This window comes from Petaurus breviceps, unplaced genomic scaffold (genome assembly GCF_028583685.1).
Source record: "Petaurus breviceps papuanus isolate PSGF00001 unplaced genomic scaffold, PetGlider_PUasm1.0 90750, whole genome shotgun sequence".
NCBI lineage: Eukaryota > Metazoa > Chordata > Mammalia > Diprotodontia > Petauridae > Petaurus > Petaurus breviceps.
In genome coordinates this window covers 2,481,839-2,500,441 of record NW_027187335.1, presented here as the reverse complement: position 1 = coordinate 2,500,441, position 18,603 = coordinate 2,481,839, and the positions used below count along the sequence as shown (strand labels likewise).

Genomic DNA, 18,603 nt, shown 5'->3' with positions numbered 1-18,603 from the left:
TATAGAGGTGAAAGTCTTTCCTATTTCTCATACCCATTTGTTACCTTGAATACTTGTATAAAACCCAGTGGCTCTGTTGACCAGCCTTATGGTGGTTCATATGATCCACATTTGAAGATTGTTCTCAAAGTAAACTTTGGTTGGAGCTTAGGAAACAGAAAATGTGTACATGGCACATATTAGATGCTTAATAAAATTTTGGTTATTGTTCAGTTGGTTGATGGATTGACTATCTGATTGCTAACCCCCAAGATCAGACCAAAACCATTTAAACCCAGATCTTGGGGTACTCTGGACCACAGGTTGCAACTTCAATATTAAATTAAAAGATGTCTAAAAATTCTAACTCTGAAAAATAAATAACAGTTCCAAAAAACCCAAATATTTAAACATATCCTGCTTCTTTCAGCAGAGAAGGAAGGGAATATAAAGACAGGATGTTACATACATTGTCAGATATGGTCATTCTATAAAATGGCTCTGTTTAACAATTTTTCTGTTGCAAGGAAAGATTCAATTCCTGGTATGGGACTGGGGGAGGAGAATGTGTTCTATATCAAGAAATAACCTTGATGTAAAAACAAAAGGCATCAATGTAATTTTAATAAAGCAACCTAAACAATCAATAATCTTATCATTGCCAAGACAGACAAAGCAATTTGTGCTTATTCTTTGTAGGCTGCTAGGATTTGTAGGAAACAGATGACCTGGAGTCAAGAAAATTTGAGTTCAAAAACAACCTCAAACGGTTATTATTATTCAAAGTCTTCTTCTATACCATGCTTTCTCAACATAGATAACTAAATGCAAGATAAAGACGAAAAGAGCATTAATAACTGGGGTTGAAGAAGAGTCAGGAAGACCATTTGTAGGTTACATAACTCTATCGTATTTCCATTCACCATACCTAATCCAGGGCTCAACACATAGGGGGTGCTGATCAATTCATTGGTTTAATAGATGACTCCTTCTGCCCTCAAGTGGATTCTCCAGTTTGGCTCTTCATATTGCTGCCATTCTTCCAATCCCCCCAAAGGGCCTGGAAGTAAATTGGAAATCGGAACAGAAAACCCAAGAGGAAAAACAAAAAACAGAAGCAAGTGAACCCCGAACCAACAAGGAAAGAACTGATCCTCCCTGTTAGCCATAACAATAATGACTCACAAGTCATTAAGGAAGAGAGACTCAGAGCTATGACATCATGTGAATAGCGGAATGTCTGTAAGACTTGAAAGGGAAAGGATTAGAACAGTGCTCTGGGGCTGAGCCTGGACCCAGCCCCTAGGGGCCCTCACCACCAGGACACCAGCCCTGCCTGAAAAATGTTTACCAAAGCACCAACATGAGAAATGAATTATATAACGTAACGCTATTAAAAACAATAAGCTCTGATTTCAAACGATGGCATGCCCGCTGGAGAGCACGCACCCACCCCACCCCACTAGGGACAACTTACCAGTGACCTCAGAGTCCGCCCCAGGGAAAAGCTCTGGCGAATTAACACTATCTTCAGAGCCCCTGGATGGAGTTACAGCCTCATCAATTGGATATAATTCGGGGATCATTCCCGGCTTAGTGTCTTGGATCCCTTGCCAAAGTACATGGATCCAGGGTTGCCTATGTCTTGATAGCAACTCTGTGGCCTCTCACATCAGATTGGGCCCTAAACCCCAGTGGTGATTACAACAAGCTCCAGGGGGGGAAACAATCAGAAGACAGGAATTTTTGTCCATATTTCTCCACTCTCTGAAGGTTACAATGGTAGACACCCGCAGAGAGACTCACCAACCCAAGGCGCCAGCTGCCCCAGGCACTTGTAATCTAAACATCTTCAGGCCTTCATCCTTTTAACCCCTAGTTTAGAGTAGAAACTCCTAGCAGGCAAGGATTATATGCACTGATGCTTCCCATTATTGCCTTGCCAGGCTTGGAGACCTCTAAAAAGAGGGCCTCCCCCCAAAATGAGTTTGGGAGGACAGAGTCCTGGGAGGGAAGGATCCTTGACAAAACTGGATTCAAGGGCTCTGGGTTTGAAATAGATTCTTCTCTGTTATGTTGGAGGACTTCTGGACCATTGTTTTAACCTTGCACCGAAGTACTCAGTGATTCAAGTGAACTGACTGGCTAATATTTGTACAAACTCAACTCTCACTGGATGAGGTCCTACTGCCCTAGTAAAGAACTCAACAAGTCAATGAGAAAGGGAGCAAGATGATGATTTTATTATAATTGTTCTAATTGCCCCAAGCAACAGTGGTGAGATACAAAGAACACTAACTATTCCTGGTGTGTCATGCTCCATTTCCCACCTCTGCACCATTGCACTGATGGTCCCCCAAGCCTGAAATGTGCTACCTTCTCCTCACCACCCCTTTGTTTCTTTCAAAGCCCAGCTCAAGCACCACCATCAACATGAAGCCTTTTCTGAAACCCTATCCCTACCCCCACTCTCCCACACCACCACCCCCATCCAATCCCACCCTCAGATTACTTTCTATTTACTTTGTATGTATTTTGCATTATATGCTACACAAGAGCTCTTTGAAGTCAGAGACTGTTTCATTTTTGCACAGTGCCTGGCACATAGGAGTTTAACATACATTATTGATTGATCAGTTACTTTGGAATGAGATGACCTGTTCTCTTTTTCCAGTTTGGATATTTTTTTACTTGTGTGACCTTGGGAAAATTACCTAACCTTTGTGAAAGCTTATTTCCTTATCAGTAAAAATGGTCAAGAATGAATTAGATGAAGGGTGAGGAACCTGGAGGTCACATGTGGCCCTCTAGGTCCTCAAGTACAGCCCTTTAACTGAATCCAAACTTCACAGAACAAATCCCCTTAATAAAAGGATTGGTTCTGTAAAACTTGGACTCAGTCAAAAGGCTGCACCCAAGTACCTAGAAGGCCACGTGTGGCCTTGAGGCCACAGGTTCCCCACCCCTGGATTAGATGATATCTAAGGCCTCTTCCATCTTTCATTTCCATGATCCTTCTCTTCTTTTTTCTTATATTCTCTTCTCCAACTTCTCCTAATAGGCAAAGGTCTACAAGAATTCTAACAGCTGTTGCAAATAAATTAAGTGCATTGGAGTTCCACATCTAAGATTTCTGTCTTCTCCACAGTGCTAAGTACGTAAAATGCACTCAATATTTGTGGTTGGTTAATTGATTGTTTGTCTCCATAGAGTATGGTAGTCCCACCTACTCTGTCCTGGTCAGAATTCATCTGGAGTCTAGTGTTACCTATATTTCAGGAAGGACATTCATAAGTTGGGCAGTGTCCAGAAGAGGACAGTCCCATTGTTGAAGACCTTGAATCCACATCATACAAGGATTAATTGAGGGAACTGGGAATGTCTCACATGGAAAGAAGAATACTCAGGGAGTTCATAAGAGCTATAGTCAAGTACTTGAAGAGCTATTAAGTGGAAGAAGGGCTCTTTTGAGGTCAAAACTAGAGTGAGGAGTTAACCTTATAAAGAGGCTAATTTAGCTATGGTATAAGGGGGTACTTCCTAGTAATAGAGCTATCCAAAGGTAGAATGGGTTGCCTCAGCAGACAGTGAACTCTACCTCACTGGAGGTCTTCAAGGAAAGGCTGGAAGACCTTATCAAGTATGTTGTCAAGGTGTGGGCTAGATGAAATGGCTTCTGAGATTGCTTCCAAGTCTGAAATTCTGCGTTTCAGTGATACGAGAAAGATTTTGATCTGACAGAGGGTTACTGGAGACTAGACTGAGCTATCAGAATAAGTCATTGTGGACTCCCTTCCTGGAATCCTCTAAAAACAAGATGGACAATCTTGGACTTTTGGTAGGTGAGGTCAAATCCATCTTGGAGTCATAAAATTATAGACTTTAGAGTTGGCAGGGATTTCAGAAGGCGTTGAGTCCAACCCTCCCTCTGCCATTTTGAAGAAGAGGAAACTGAGTTACAGAGAGTTTAAGTGACTTGCCCAGGATCATAGTGCTAAAGGAGATGAATTTTTGAAATTCTTTCCAAAACTAGGACTCTATAAATCTAAAAGGACAGCAGACAGTGCACCCACCAGGATCAGATCTCATTGTGAGAAGAGAGGTGTGGGGTTGCCTGCAGATATCATTGACTCAAACTTTTCTAGCAAATGCCAAAAAAGAAAGATTTCTTCCTTTTTTTCCTGCCTAATGCAAAGAGTAAAAGTGTGATTGCTCATTGGGAACTCGTGGCTCCCAGTAGCATCTTATTTCTGGCCCTTCTCTGCTATCCAGAAGCCCCTGTGCATTCCTGATGATGCCACTCAGCTGTGCATCCATGTCTCAGAAGAGACTGTCACAGTGCAAGAAGGCAGATGGGGGATGGGACTGGGAGAAGAAGGAGAGGCTGCCTTTGCTAGCCTGGGAGGAGTACATGCTGAGGACTCCACATACTAGAGTGTTTGGGGAGGGCTCCTGGCCCAGGGTCATATCCCAATTATCAGAAGGTGAACTCGGCAGTCTGAAATGCCCAGGCTGGAGATGAAAAATAATCCAGCTTAATAAATAAATCACTTAAAAGAGCAGCGACTGTCGTCTGCCAAGAAATCTAATCCTAAATAGGGAGGGAGACATTGGAGAGAAGGGGAAGAGGGTTGGGGGTGGCACTGAAGTTCTGAAAAGATTTCATTGGTGATAGAGCTCTAAAGATATGTAAAATAGTCTCTTAGTTTCTATTCTAAAAGGAGAAACAGATGCCAGGATTGAGTGGAGAGATTTCATATGAAAATCGCTAAGACCCCTAGAATGTCATTTAAAATGTATATAATTAGATTGTTATCTCTTACAGGGGGAGTGTTTGGGGGGGGTCTTTCTTTCCCTCTTGTACTCAGGACCCACCCTCACAACTTTCTCCTTTTTTCTTTCCCTATGAATTCTAAGGTTGGACTATATCAAGTTTGGCTACAGATGACTGCTAAATTTATTTTGGAGTTCTGTCTTAGGCCGAAGGAAATTTTCTGGTATGCTGTTGAAAGGTGTGGAATTCAGATGTACTATTGAGAGACAGGCAGGTGAGCCTAGGCCCAATCACCCTTCAATACTTTGATGGACCTGGGTAGCTCATTAATGGAAAGGGAAGGGGGAACAGGTATCTATTAAGTACCTACTGTATGCCAGGCACTGTGCTAAGTGTTTTTCAATTATTATCTCATTTGGTCCTCACAATAACCTTATGAGCTAGATGCTATTATGACTCACATTTTATAGTTGAGAAAACTAAGGTAGACGAAGGTTCAGTGACTTGCCTGGGGTCATGTAATTTATTAAGTTTCTGAGGCTAGATGTGAACCCAGGGTCTTCCTGGCTCTGGGCCCAGCATTCTATCCACTGTACCACCTAACTGCCTCTATTGAGAATACAGGCAGATAGATGATATAGTGGATAGAGCACCAAGCCTGGAGTCAGGAAGATTTGAGTTCAAATCTGGCCTCAGACACTTCCTAGCTGTGTGACCCTGGGCAAGTCACTTAACCTTGTTTGCCTCAGTTTCTTCATCTGTAAAATGAGCTGGAAAAGGAAATAGCAAACCATTCCAGTATCTTTGCCAAAATGTGACCCCAAATGGGGTCACAGAGAGTCTGATATGACTAAAAACAACACTACAAAAAAATGAGAATACTCCCTGCAACAATATTGATGCCAGTTTTCCCTTGCTGCCCATCCCAATTAGCTTTCAATGTCTTCTTGGAAACCTGCTGCCACTGTCATTATCGTTATTGCTCATCCTTTGTTCTTAAAGATGACCAATGATATCAAAAGGGGGTGTCTTGACTTGCAAGTGAATTGGACTGAAGTGAGGCAGGGCTGTGCAGAGTCACCAGCCGTACTCTCTCCTCCAGGGTCATCTGAGTCAAGTGGCAAAATATAGGTCAGGATGACTCAAGATCACTCGAGATACAGCGGGAGGCCTTGGCCTTTTTAAACTAAGGTCTTTCATTGAGGGGGGAGGGAGGACTTCCTCTAAATCTCTGGATTCCAGCCAGTTTATCGATAAGCATTTATTAAACAATAAACATGTGTTCAATGACAGCATTAAGCACCAGGATATGAATCATAGGCAAAGTGAAGCAGTGACCGACACAAGCTGACCATTAGTTATCCCTCATTCACAATACCTTCCTAGCTCATCCTCTCCTCCCCCAGGTGCATTTCTCTGATGACATCCATTGTGTATCTTCTCTTGCAAAATTTTTTGGCAATGTACTACAGCCTGCTCACATGCTTCTTTGCCCTTGGGTGATTCTCAACTCCCATTCTTATACTTTTTTTTTTGCTTTTCTTTGGAGGGGATAAGGTAGGGCAATTGGGGTTAAGTGACTTGCCTAAGGCCACAGGGCTAGTTTTATGTTAAGTGTCTGAGGTCAGATTTGAACTCAGGTCCTCCTGACTCCAGGGCCAGTGTTCTATTCACTGAGCCACCTAGCCACCCCATCAACTTCCATTTTTAAGAGATTATGATAGTCTACAATATTACGATATAATAATATGATATTAGATTATGAGTTCCTTGTGGGAAAGGACTGTCTTTTGCCTTTCTTTGCATGCCCAGAGTTCAGCATAGTGCCTGGCATAGAGTAGGTACTTAAATGGTAACTGATAGATTTTTTGACAGTATTGCTAAACGAATATTAGTGGAGGGGGTCATGGATTTTGTTTCAGGGAGAAGCTTAGGGATCATAAAAAGCACTGAACTTTACTCACTAACTAATAAAGAGTTATAAAAGAAATTTGAGCATAGGAAAGGCCCAGTGATATGATCAATCCATGCATGCATAAGGAAACTATCTGATAGCAACATAAAGAATTGGTTTGGAGGAGGAAGAGAAGGATCACAGAAGGTGGACAGAAAAGGCAACTGTAGACAGTTGATAACGAAGATCTAGGGTAGTGGCAGAGTGAAAAGAGAGAAAGATCTAGGTATGAGACATATTGGTGCTCAATTTGATAATGAGAAGGGAGGGAAAGGAAAGAAGAAAACACCAAAGGTTTGAATGTGGGAGACAGGGTAAATGGTGGTACCACTAACAATAATAGTAGAAATCAACACAGAAAACAGTCAGAAAAGCAAGGAGAAAAGGAAAAGTAGTAGACTTAGTTTGTGACATGTAAGTTTTATGTGTCTGCAGCAAACCCAAGAAGAGGCATACTTTAGAAAGGGGTTGTTGATCTTTTTTGTGTCATGGATCCTCTTTGGCAGTCTGTTGAAGCCTATGGACTCCTGTATCAGCAAGCACCCCAGCATCCCCAGGGTGTCTGCCAACACAGGTTCTTAGATCTGCTTTGTTAAAGGAAAGCACTCAAAATGGGTTAACAAGCTTACTTTAATCAGTCAAATATATATCGTTTACCTAGTTCAGGGGAAAAAGCACCCCGAACTTCAAAGTATACAGACAGAATTATCAAGACAGAAACAGATCGAGTAGACAGCTTTCCAAACTGTCCAACCATTATATCCATACCAAATCAACATCTGGGTTTCAACATCTGGGTTTTTCAAAGCCAGGGGGCTCTGGACAACGGCTTCCCAGAATCCAGATCAAATCACAGAACACTTCTCAAAGTGAGCCCCAAAACAAAGCCTCACATCAGGGCTTATATAGCCTTCTCCTGAATCAGAGAATGTAACAACCTTATTGACCCACTGGCCAATCAAAAAGTATCTACTGAAAAACAAGCCTCCCACCCCAGGCTCCAGGTGCACTTTAGCCTAGGGGCAGGGAAAGATCTTTAAAATTTACATTCCCATTACAACTCCTCAGAATGAATTTTTAAATTTATAATATTTTATTTTCCCCAGTTACATGTTAAAACAATTTTTTTAACATTTGGGGTTTTTTTTTTAAGTTTTGAGTTCTAAATTCTATCTTTCCCTTCGCTCCCTCCAGTCTCCCTCCCTGAGACAGTAAGCAATAATGTTTTCAAATCCATAAAAATGCAGAAGATTACAAGGAATAAATTATATTGTAATATAATTATTAAAATGTTAAGAAAAATAAGTTGACAAGACTTCAGGTTAAGAATTCATATACCAGGTAATTGGAGATTCAAGAAAGAACTCAGAACTGTAGATGTTTGAAAGTTAACCTGTAAAAGTAATAATTAAGGACATGGAAAAGAATCTACAGAGAAAAGAAAAGAGGACCAAGGATAGTGAACCTTGGAGAAAATATGTCTTAAGGGGCTAGGAAGAAGATAAGATTGCCTTAAAAGGAATGTTTAGACAGATAGGAAAGGCAGGAGAGTGTCCTGTCCCTGAAGTCAACCATAAAAAGATTAACCAGAAAGAAGATGATCAACAGTGTTAAATGCTACAGAGTTATTATGAAGAATCATAACTTTTTTTTAAAGTCCATTGGATTTCATGTCATTTAAGAGAACAGTTTTCGGTAGAATGATGGAGGTCAAAGTCTCAAAGTTTGAAAAGTCTATGAGAAACTAGGTGATGAATAAAGTGACTAAAGCAGAAAACAGGGGAGTTCTTGGAGAAATTTAGCAATGAACAAGAGAAGATAGAGGAACAGGTAGTAGGAATGGGAAGAAGTATTAAGGGAAGACTTCTTATTATTAATATTATTAAGGAAACCTAAAGACGTTTCTAAGCATATGGGATGAAGCTTTTGAAGAGAGAAAAGCCTAAGATTCATGGATTGCTGGTGCCAGGTTCTAGAAGAGGTGGGAATCAGTAGGGTTAAGGGCTCCTTACAAGAAAAGAAGGAAAGATGATAGGGTGTGCGATGAAGATGAAAAGTTTTTAGCCATGGAGAGAGGAAGTAATGGAAACTCTTTTTAAATATCCTCAATCTTGGTGAAATAAGAAGCTAAATTATCTGCCAAGTGAGGGGCATGGAAGTTTGTTTGGGGGCTTTAGGAGAGAGGAGAAGATTTTGGACACTGATTACAGAACAGGTGATAAGAGTAAAGTAGAATTATTAAGGAGTAACAAGGATCCACCTGAGGTTCTGGACCATAAAGATCTAATGAGTAAAACAGCCTTAATTTTGTGAATTTCATCAGCAAAGCTCGATAGCTCAAGATCAGGAGCAAAGAAAGCAGATGTGGGTGTTAACTAGGGATGAGGATTAGCAGCTGGGGAACAGTAAAAGGCAAGGGGTACTAGGATGGTAACTAAGGAAACATTACAATGGTAGACATGGGGTCAAGACTGGGGATGAAGGTTAGTGAAGCCAAAATGAGAAAGATAGGAAACAAGAAAAAGAAAGGATCAAGAAACCTGAGGTCAAGGGGCAGCCAGGTAGCACAGTGAGTAAGAGCACCGGCTCCAGTGTTGGAATGACCTGGAGATCGAATCCTGGGCTCAGACACTTAGCACCCACCCAGAAACACCTGGCTTTGTAACCTTGAACAAGTTACTTAACCCCAATTGCTTAGGGGCGGCCAGGTGGCTGAGCGAGTAAGAGCACCGGCTCCAGTGTCAGGATGACCTGGATCAAATCCGGGCTCAGATACTCAGCACCACACCCAGAAATAACTGGCCGTGTAACCTTGAGCAAGTTACTAAACCCTGATTGCTTTAAAAAAAAAAAAACCTGAGGTCAAGATGAAGGCTTCTTCACACATTCGGTCACTCAGAAATGATCTTTCTATCATGAGATCAGTAATAGTTTGTATTTTTCTTATGCTAGTAAACTGGCTACCTCACATGGCCCCCTGTTGGCCATTCTTGTCTTGTAGTACTCAAGAGATAACACTCTCTCCATTCACAGCTGGTAATACCTCATTTTCACTAAATCTCTCCAAGTTAAAATGATGTAAGAGACAGGACAGTAGAAAGACCACTATTTCTTAAAGGAAGATCTGGGTTCAAATCCTACTACTAATACTTGCTACCTATATTATCTTGAGCAATTCACTTAACTTCTCTGGATCTCAGTTTCCCCATCTTTAAAATGAAAGGGTTGAGGGGTGGCTAGGTGTCACAGTGAATAAAGTACCAGCCCTGGAGTCAGGAGAACCTGAATTCAAATCTGGCTTCAGACACTTAACACTAGCTGTGTGACCTTGGGCAAGTCACTTAACCCTAATTGCCCTTCACTCCACCCTCCAAAAAAAAAAATGAAGGGATTGGGTAAATGGTCTCTGACATCCCTTCTAGTCCCAAATCTATGATGCTATAGCAAAACATAAGGCATTTACCTAAAATAGAACACAAAATAAATAACAAGGCATTAAGTCAAGCTAAATCCGTAATGCCAAAAAGCACCATTGCAGGCACCATCCAGACACCTTGCCATGAGTAGCTTGACACGTGCTGTTCTCATTGGGTTGCTAAGACAAAGCAATTGACCAGGAGTCAATAGCAGTTTTCCCTAGGAGTCAATGTGCAGGAGATGATATTACAAGCTTTTGAGAGCTATAGTCAGACATCACATTCTGCATCTTGTTCTTCATGGTTAATCGTTCAATTGTGTTCAACTCTTCTTTAACCTGTTTGGGATTTTCTTGGTAGAGATACTGGAGAGATTTGCCATTTCCTTCTCCAGCTCATTTTATAGATAATGAAACTGAGGCAAACAGAGTTAAGTGACTTGCCCAGGGTCACACAACTAATAAGTGTCTAAGGCCAGATTTGAACTCAGGAAAGAGTCTTTCTGATTCTAAGCCCAGAACTCTAACCACCTAGCTACCATTCTGAATCTTAGTTATTGTAAAGTCCCTGCATATTTATGTGTTATATCCTCTACTAGTCATCAGTTTCAGGAGTCTAAATTATTTTATACATCCCCACAACCCTAAGCACATAGTAGCCATTTAGCATGTAGCTGTTGGATGAATAAAGAAATCAGAGGAAAATGAATTAATGAACATTCTAGGCAGAGAGAATAGCATGAAAAAGAACAGGGAAGGAAAAATGAGCAAGACATAAGTGGAATTGTTCAAAGGGGACCAAAATCTCAAAGATAGCCCCAAGTTTCTAAGCCTCGGAAGCTAGAAGAATAGTTGTACCACTGAGCACTAGGGAAGCTGAAAAAGAGAACTTGTTTGCAGGAAAAGATGTGAAAATTGGCTTCTGTACACTGACAAAAAGAAAACACAAGAGAAAACTAGATGGATGTAAAAATGAATGAAAGGGTATATACATCAGTCACAGATCACAGTTTATTGAGTTTTAGGCATGTCAACCCGGATCTTGCAGATGTTGAACTTAAATAAAAGATAACCCAAATTCCTTCAAAGCAAAAGCCAAACGATTCCACAGACTCACAGAACTGGAAGGCACTTCAGAGATAACCACTGTTTTCCAGAGCAGAAAGGGAGGTGAAGTCACTCACGCAGGGTCACTTGGGAAAGAGGATGAACAGCCATGGCTAGAATTCAGCTCTTCCGACTGTTAGCATGGCATTATTTCTACCCCAGCATGCTGTCAATATGGTATTACCTGGCACATAGTAAGTACTTACTCATAAATTAATAAATGCTTGTTTGTTGATTGATGTGAACATCTGTGGCTCCTTGCTGGGTTTCTTCAGATCTATACTGAACCCTCTGTGATTCTTTAAGCCTCAAAACATGCCTAACCATTCTAAAATCAGATGGCAGCCACAATTACCAGATCAGTTCATTCATTCCCCCATCAACCCTAGTTTATATTCTTTTTCCTCCAAACATTCTTGGGTAGATGTTCTCTCTGATCCTAAGATCCATGCAACTGTGCATGAACAAAGCTAATTCCAGGGGGAGAAACATGAGGTGATGGCCTTGGGGGGAAGGGAAGACAGGACCATTTCAAAACAAAGGGGCATTCCCAACTAGGAGGCAATTTGTCCCACCTTCTCAGCAGTCTGTGGAAATGCCCTAAACAAAGACACTGTCTCCAGCCTTCTCCTTTGCAAGTAACAAGTACTCAATAAAAATTCTTTGAAATGAGAGGAAAGAAAGGAGGAAGAGGAGCCAGAGAAGAAAAAGGAGGAGGAGTTGGAGGAACAGGAGAAGAGAAAGAGAAGAAAAAAGCAAAGGAAGAGGAGATGAAGAAAATGAGGAGAGAAAAAAGGAGAAAGAGGATGAAAAGGGAGGATGAGAAAGAAAGAGAAGGATAAAAAAAGGAGAGAGATGAGGAGGATGAAAGAAAAAGGAGGAAGAAGAGAAAGATGATGAAAAGGAGAGGAGGGAGGAGGAGGATGAAAAGAAGAGTGAGGAAGAGAAGAAGAAAGAGAAAGATGAGAAGAGAGAGATGGAGAAGGAAGGGAAGGAGGAGAAAGAGGGGAAGGACGTGGTGCAGGAGAAAGGTCCTATTATCATTGTGAGCAAAAAGAATTCTCCCCTTCCCCTCTGCCTTGCTGAGCCTCTGAACACTGCATCAAAGATGGGTTACAAACAACAAGGAGCTCTTGTCCTTTCCCACCACACACACACACATGCATGTGTGCATACACATATCCACATCATCATGGAAGCCTGAGGGAAAAACACTTGGGGGAAGGTGGGGTATCTGGAGACAAGCTGAGAAAAGGAAGGGATTCCAAGTGAAACAACCTGAGCCCTTCAACCAATGTAATGGGGGCCAGGCCAATGGAAAGTCAGCCCTTGAAGCAGGCACACATACTCCCTTCCTGTTTCCAAACTAACCATATGTGAAGACCTGGTGGACCTACTTCTGGCCATTAGTGACTGAGAGGCTGGTACTGAATAGTGACAGTCTGTTGGTTGGTTGAGGAAATGGAAGGACTGACAATTCATGAGTGGTTTCCCCAGAATTTACGGTGCATCCAAAAGGATGTCCCTCCCTTAACCCTTTTCTTTGCCAGATACAGCAGATGCAAGAACTGCCATGAGCTTCCAGGTGAGAAAGCAGCAGCAAAGGTCATCCTCCCACGTGTCCCTGAGAACATGAGCTTTCATTAGGTGAATGAATATCCGGGGAAGAGACTGACCACACTGTCTGAAGACCACCCCACTCCTCCAGCCACTAGAGTTAGGAGCACAGTCTGCTGGAATCAGTAGCAGTGTCCAACAATTGATGAAAGACATGCAGACTAATGTGGCAAGTTAATCACCCAAGGACCCAGGGACCAAAGGATGGCAACAATTTCAGAGAGTAGGACGCTTGAAAAGGGAAGGACCAGCTATGGGCTACAGGACAGAAGGTGAAAGAGGAGATGGAAAAGAAGGAGGAGGAAGAGAAGAGGAAGAAGGAGGAGGAAAAATCAGAGGAAAAAAGGAGGAAGAGAAAGGGGAGGAGGAGAAGGAAAAGGGAAAGAAGGAAGAGAAAGAGGAGAAAAAAAGATGAGGAAGAAAAGGAAGAGGAAAAGGAAAAATAGAAGGAGGAAAAGAAGAAGAGGAGGAGGAGTTCCTGTCTTTTGACCATCAAAGTCTAGCAAAAAAGCTACATGTAAGGGGAATCTTAGGAAAACTTCCTGAAGAGAGAAAAGAAGGCCCAAGTCCAGGAGTCTTGACGTACCCTTTAGCCCCACATATTTCTTACAGATGTGCCTGACAATAGCAAAAGGCACCTGAAATTTCTCCAATGGGTCCCTGCCACTTCAAGAGCAATCTAAACAGAATTCACAACTTATCCAATAATAAGACAAAACAGCCTCAGTTCAGAAAGAAGAAAAACAGGGTCAAGATAGCTGTGAACATGTACAGGCCTTCCAAAAGGGATTAAACACTTGGGATTGAATTCTAGGCCAATGGCAAACCAGGCCATAGGGATCTCACAATGAGGCAAACAGTTAAAGTTTGCCCAGAAGAAAAAAATGAAAAGTACACTTACCCAAATTATCCAAGAGGAAGCCCCATGTGCAGTAGCACCCTGTGTGAGTTCACTCCTCCAACTGACAGGTTGCCATTCCAAAGGGAGTTGACAACTGCTCCTTTCTGGGTTTCAAGGATAACTGTGGGGGGTTAGGGTTTCTATCACACTAACTCCTGAGCACCCATCCAGGGTGGTCTCCTATATAAATCAACCAGTTAACACCAATTAGCTTTTACAAAAATGATGAATTCTGATGCAGCAATTCATCAGTGATTGATCCTTTTAGCCCCTCAGCCAACCAGAAAAAGTCTCTTTGTCTCCTGTTACCTCCACTACCAGCTCCTTAGTTACTCATGATTGGGAAGTAGATTCACCAAGTCTCCACCTTAGACTATAAGCAGGTAGAGAATATGCACACAGGCTCTAAGGATTAAAACCAGTCAGGAAACATCTGCCTCTGCTTCAAGAGCTGTCCCATCTGCACCCCATTGCCCAGTCCACTATTACACTAGCAGAAGGAAGTGGAGTTGATCAGGGGAGTGCTTGATCAAGTGGAATGCTTGGGGATTTCTCTAGATGCATGCCAGGGGAGGTAGGTGTTGTACTCTAGCACCTTGCTGAGAGAACTTACATAGTTCCTCTGATTGATTCCCAGTGACTGAGTTCCTAGTGACTTTACAGTTGTGATTGAGAGTCAGGGAAAATCCACTGTTGCTTGAAGAGCCATCCCTGCCCTGTGGTGTATTAAAGCAACTGGATGAGGTTTTTTTCTCCCTCCCTTTTATTTCCAGTCCAGATCACAACACAGAAAGCAAAATCCTATGCCCTGTAATCACATCGAGTTAAGAGTGGAACGCCACCAATTGATCAGAGGCTTCATTTGTCAGCCCCCTCCCTTATAAAAGAGGCTCAATCTTTTGCAAGGCTAAAGGATTAAAATTATGCCATGGGAGGAGGTGGGAGAAGGTAAGAGCTTTGGACCATACCCAACCCACTATGCCTGTGAGTTACTCACAAAGTACAGGTCAATGGGAAGAGGACTGCCTGTCTAGCAGTCCCCCAAAGTGTGTTTTCCTATTGGATGGAGCCTAATGGCCTCTTCAAGTGTTTTCTGTTTCTGTATCTACTCATGGACTCTGTGAATCCTTTGTATCTTATGCGTTTTCAGGAGGGATGGTGAAATAAAGACTATATATGATATTGATGTGCTTGTTCTGAGTTCCTGTACAGGACTAGGGGACTCAATAAATTCTTGTTGCTTAATTGACTGATTTGGAGAAACAAACCACAAATATACAGATTTTCCTGGAGAACTTCAGGTGGGAACAATGAGTCAAAGGTATATCCTTGACCCTGTTGGGGTCTGTGTGAGTCGAGTCCTTGGTGGGGAAGAGGCCACAGTGAGGAGGTCTGTGTTACAGATTATACTGTATATCTGGATTATACTATACTATTATTATATATCTGGATATCCTAGAAGGGGCGGGGTGGGGTCTATATACCTCTTAGAGATTATGTTCAACCCTGGCTGCAGAATCAAGAGATCATTAAGAAGGTGGGGGGATCTGGAGATGATTTTAAAAAGCTTGGGGCAAGGGACCCATTAACAGTCTATAGCCCCAAGCCTTGCTGGGTATGGTTCCACATTATCAACTTCCATTTGAAAAAAAAAAAAAAAAAAGGGTACATGGGGCAAGCAGTGTCCCACTGGGCTTTCTGATGCTTAAGGTGAGAGTTGAACTCTAAATTGGGGCAACACCACCACCTGGTGGCCACAAGGAGGATCCCACTAAGGGTTCGTAGGTCCTTTCCTGGGAATAGTCCACCGGGCAGTAAGGTGGGATGAGAGGATGCCCACGAGAGCAATGAGGTTTGGGGACCTCCAGCACCAGGGAGAAGTATAGGGGCATCCCCTACATTTTGATCACTATTTTTGAGGAAAAAGAAGGAACATTGTCCTGAAACCCTCAAATTGCTATCTAGTGTTCAGTTGCCATGGTGATATATCCAGTCTGCCCAATAGAGGGGAGCCTACCTCATGAAGAAGTGTTTTCTGGGAAAAATGCCCATGGGTCATCATTGACTAGGCCTTTCTACCTCCACAAGTACCTGGAAGCAGAACAGTGGCTAAGCCAAGTCTTGAGCTCTCTAATACAGAATAGTCCCTGAATTTGAAACCGATAGAGGTTCCCCAGAGGCCACATTGTCTCTTCCCCTGCCTCTGAGTACTTTGCCAAAGTCATTGGCTGTGCATTTGTCTTTTTATCAAAGATCATCAGTACAGTCCAAAGCCTCTCAACTGGATTCCAGAGATTCTTGGCAAGCCAGAGTTACCATGGCCTTGTTCCAGAAGGCAAAAGATTAACAGATAACATTATAGATACCCAGGGACACATAACACAGAAATATGCTCTTGTCATGGGACCTGAGTTCAAATCCTGACTCTTCTACTTACCACCCATGTGACCTCAGGCAGGTCACTTAACTCCCCCTAGTCCTCAGTTTCCTCTTCTGTAAAATGAGAGGGTTAAATTGGCTGGCTTCCAAGGTCCTTCTGAGTCTACTCTTCTATGATCCTATGAATGGCAGTCAGCAATCAGACATGAAGTATCTATTTGCTGGTTATCAGGGATTGCCTTCCCATCCACAGCCCACTGTAGGTCATTCCCTCCCTGCCCTCAGGGCTCAGGAAGATACCGATTCACTTTAATAGTTCAAGCAAAGCATCCACTTTTAAGGAGAGATCTCGATTCATTCTAAAACCCTATCTAGACAGTCTGGATTATCTGAACCCCTCCAATGGGTTGGAGTGTTGAAGGTTGAGTGTACATGGGTCTGTATGCAGAAATGTCCAGAACGTCTCTAGGAAAGGCAAGTCTCCCACCCCCTTTCATGCTGTATTAGTGGTGATTAGCCAAGCAGGGCCCCACACAGCTGCTTCCCCTGTATCTGCCATGCCCTTCACTCAAACACCAGCACCCCTCCCCAGCCTCCACATTCTCCGCCTGTCGTCACTAGTCAGCCTGTCACTCTGGATGCTGCTGGAGGAGTTGGGAGAGGAGGCAGGGGCTTGACTTCCTGAGGCCAGGCAGTCCAAGGCCTCCTAGTGACTTCCCTGTGATGCCTGTCTCCCCTCCAGCATTCCCAGCTGGTGAAGGGTGGGGTGGGGTGGGAGGATAGCCCTGAGATTGTGTGTTCCCTTTCTCAGAGCTAAGGGATTAAACCAGCTCATCCTATGTCACTGAGGGAAGGAATGAAAACTGCAGGCCTGCTGCTGCTGCTTTTCTTGTTCCTCCTCTTATGTTGTTGCCTCGTCCCCTCTGGGGTGGGTTTTGATAGAGATTCCAGTCCTGGGGTACTCAACTAGTATGCCAGAGTCATCTTATACAAGTTGGAGAGCTGATTGTTAAATTTTCAGTGTGAGCATTTACATCTCAGGAAATCAGCAACCTGCAAATCAGGGTTTGGTTTATTGTTTTGCTGATTGTCTAGACTTCTAAAGTAATAGAGAAAATGTTAATAATCCAGATTAAACTTAAAAGTGTGTCATGCAGGGTTGGGGTTTTTTTCCTTGCAAGAGAGCTGATTGTTAAACACTTACCATCAGATTCCTGGCTATAGACAGAGTCATTGATATTATCCATTGTTGACCTGAAATACAGGTGTACTGGATGAATGGGCCTGAGAAGTGAGTGGCAGAGGAGTAGTAGGGGAGCCTTGAAAGAATGAAAAGAATCTTGAAACCAGGACCAATCCAATGGCTTTCCGGGTCTCTCTGTAAAGCCGGTTCATTTTTATTATCTTGTTTATTTTTAAGTGTTCGTGTTTTGTTATCCTGAAACTGATAAACACCCATATGTGGCCATCTCCATATGTAAACAACAAAAAGGAGTGACTGGGAAATCCTGAATCTCTATTATGGACAGCTTATATTTTTAATATATAATAAATTCAACATTAGTTTCAAAACTGTTCTTGTCTGTCTCCTGAACCTCCTTCTTTTGCCTTGTATGCATTCTTTTAAATGTGTGATTTATACTCTTTTCATCTGGGGAGGTGGTGGTGGAGGGAGGGTGTTGCATTATCACCAGTTTCCATCACTTTCTCCCAAATTAAAAAATAGAATAAAACAAACTCTCCTTTGTAACAAATAAGCATAGTTGATAGAATCAAACTTATATATTGGTCATGCCTCATAATGAATGTCTCCTTCTATACCTCAGGTCCATCACTTCTCTGTTAGAAGTGGGTTATAGGCATCACCTTGGTTGGTCATTGCATTGATCAGAATTCTTAAGTCTTTGAAAGCTGTTCTTTTGTTTAACATTGTTGTTGTTAACCAGGCAGCTAGGGGATATAGTGGATAGAATGATAGGCCTGGGTTCAAATTCTGCCTCAGACACTTGCTAGCTCTGCGACCGTGGGCACGTCTTTTCACTTGTTTGTTTCAGTTTCTTCATCTGTAAAATGGGAATAATAACAAAGCCCACCTCTCAAAGTTGTTGTTGTGAGGATAAAATGAGATGTTTGTAAAGTGCTTTGCAAATTTAAAAGAAGTATATAAATAATAGCTGCTACTGTTGTCGTTATTGCAGAAATTATTTACCAAGTTTGACTTATTTTGACTGAAGTGTTAAGTGACTAATTAAAAAAACTCACTCCTGAAAAAGTCATTTGGGAGTTAGGACTCTCAAATTTGGCTAAGCCCCTATGATCTCCCAGGCAATTAGGCTGGCACAGTGGATAGAACACCAGGCCTGGAGTCAAGAAGACCTAAGTTCAAATATGACCTCAGACACTTCTTAGCTGTGTGACCCTGGACAAGTCAAGGAAGGAAGGAAGGAAGGAAGGAAGGAAGGAAGGAAGGAAGGAAG

The 18,603-nt window shown here is 42.4% G+C and overlaps 1 protein-coding gene across 1 annotated transcript in view; it reads left to right on the top strand.

Moving 5' to 3' along the window:
* Positions 1–15,418: 15,418 nt before the first annotated feature.
* SCPEP1 (serine carboxypeptidase 1) overlaps positions 15,419–18,603 on the top strand; it is a 358,800-nt gene continuing 355,615 nt past the window's right edge. The window contains exon 1 of the mRNA XM_069067458.1: positions 15,419–15,422. The gene's annotated coding sequence lies outside the window, so the exon portion shown is untranslated. The remainder of the gene's footprint in view (positions 15,423–18,603) is intronic.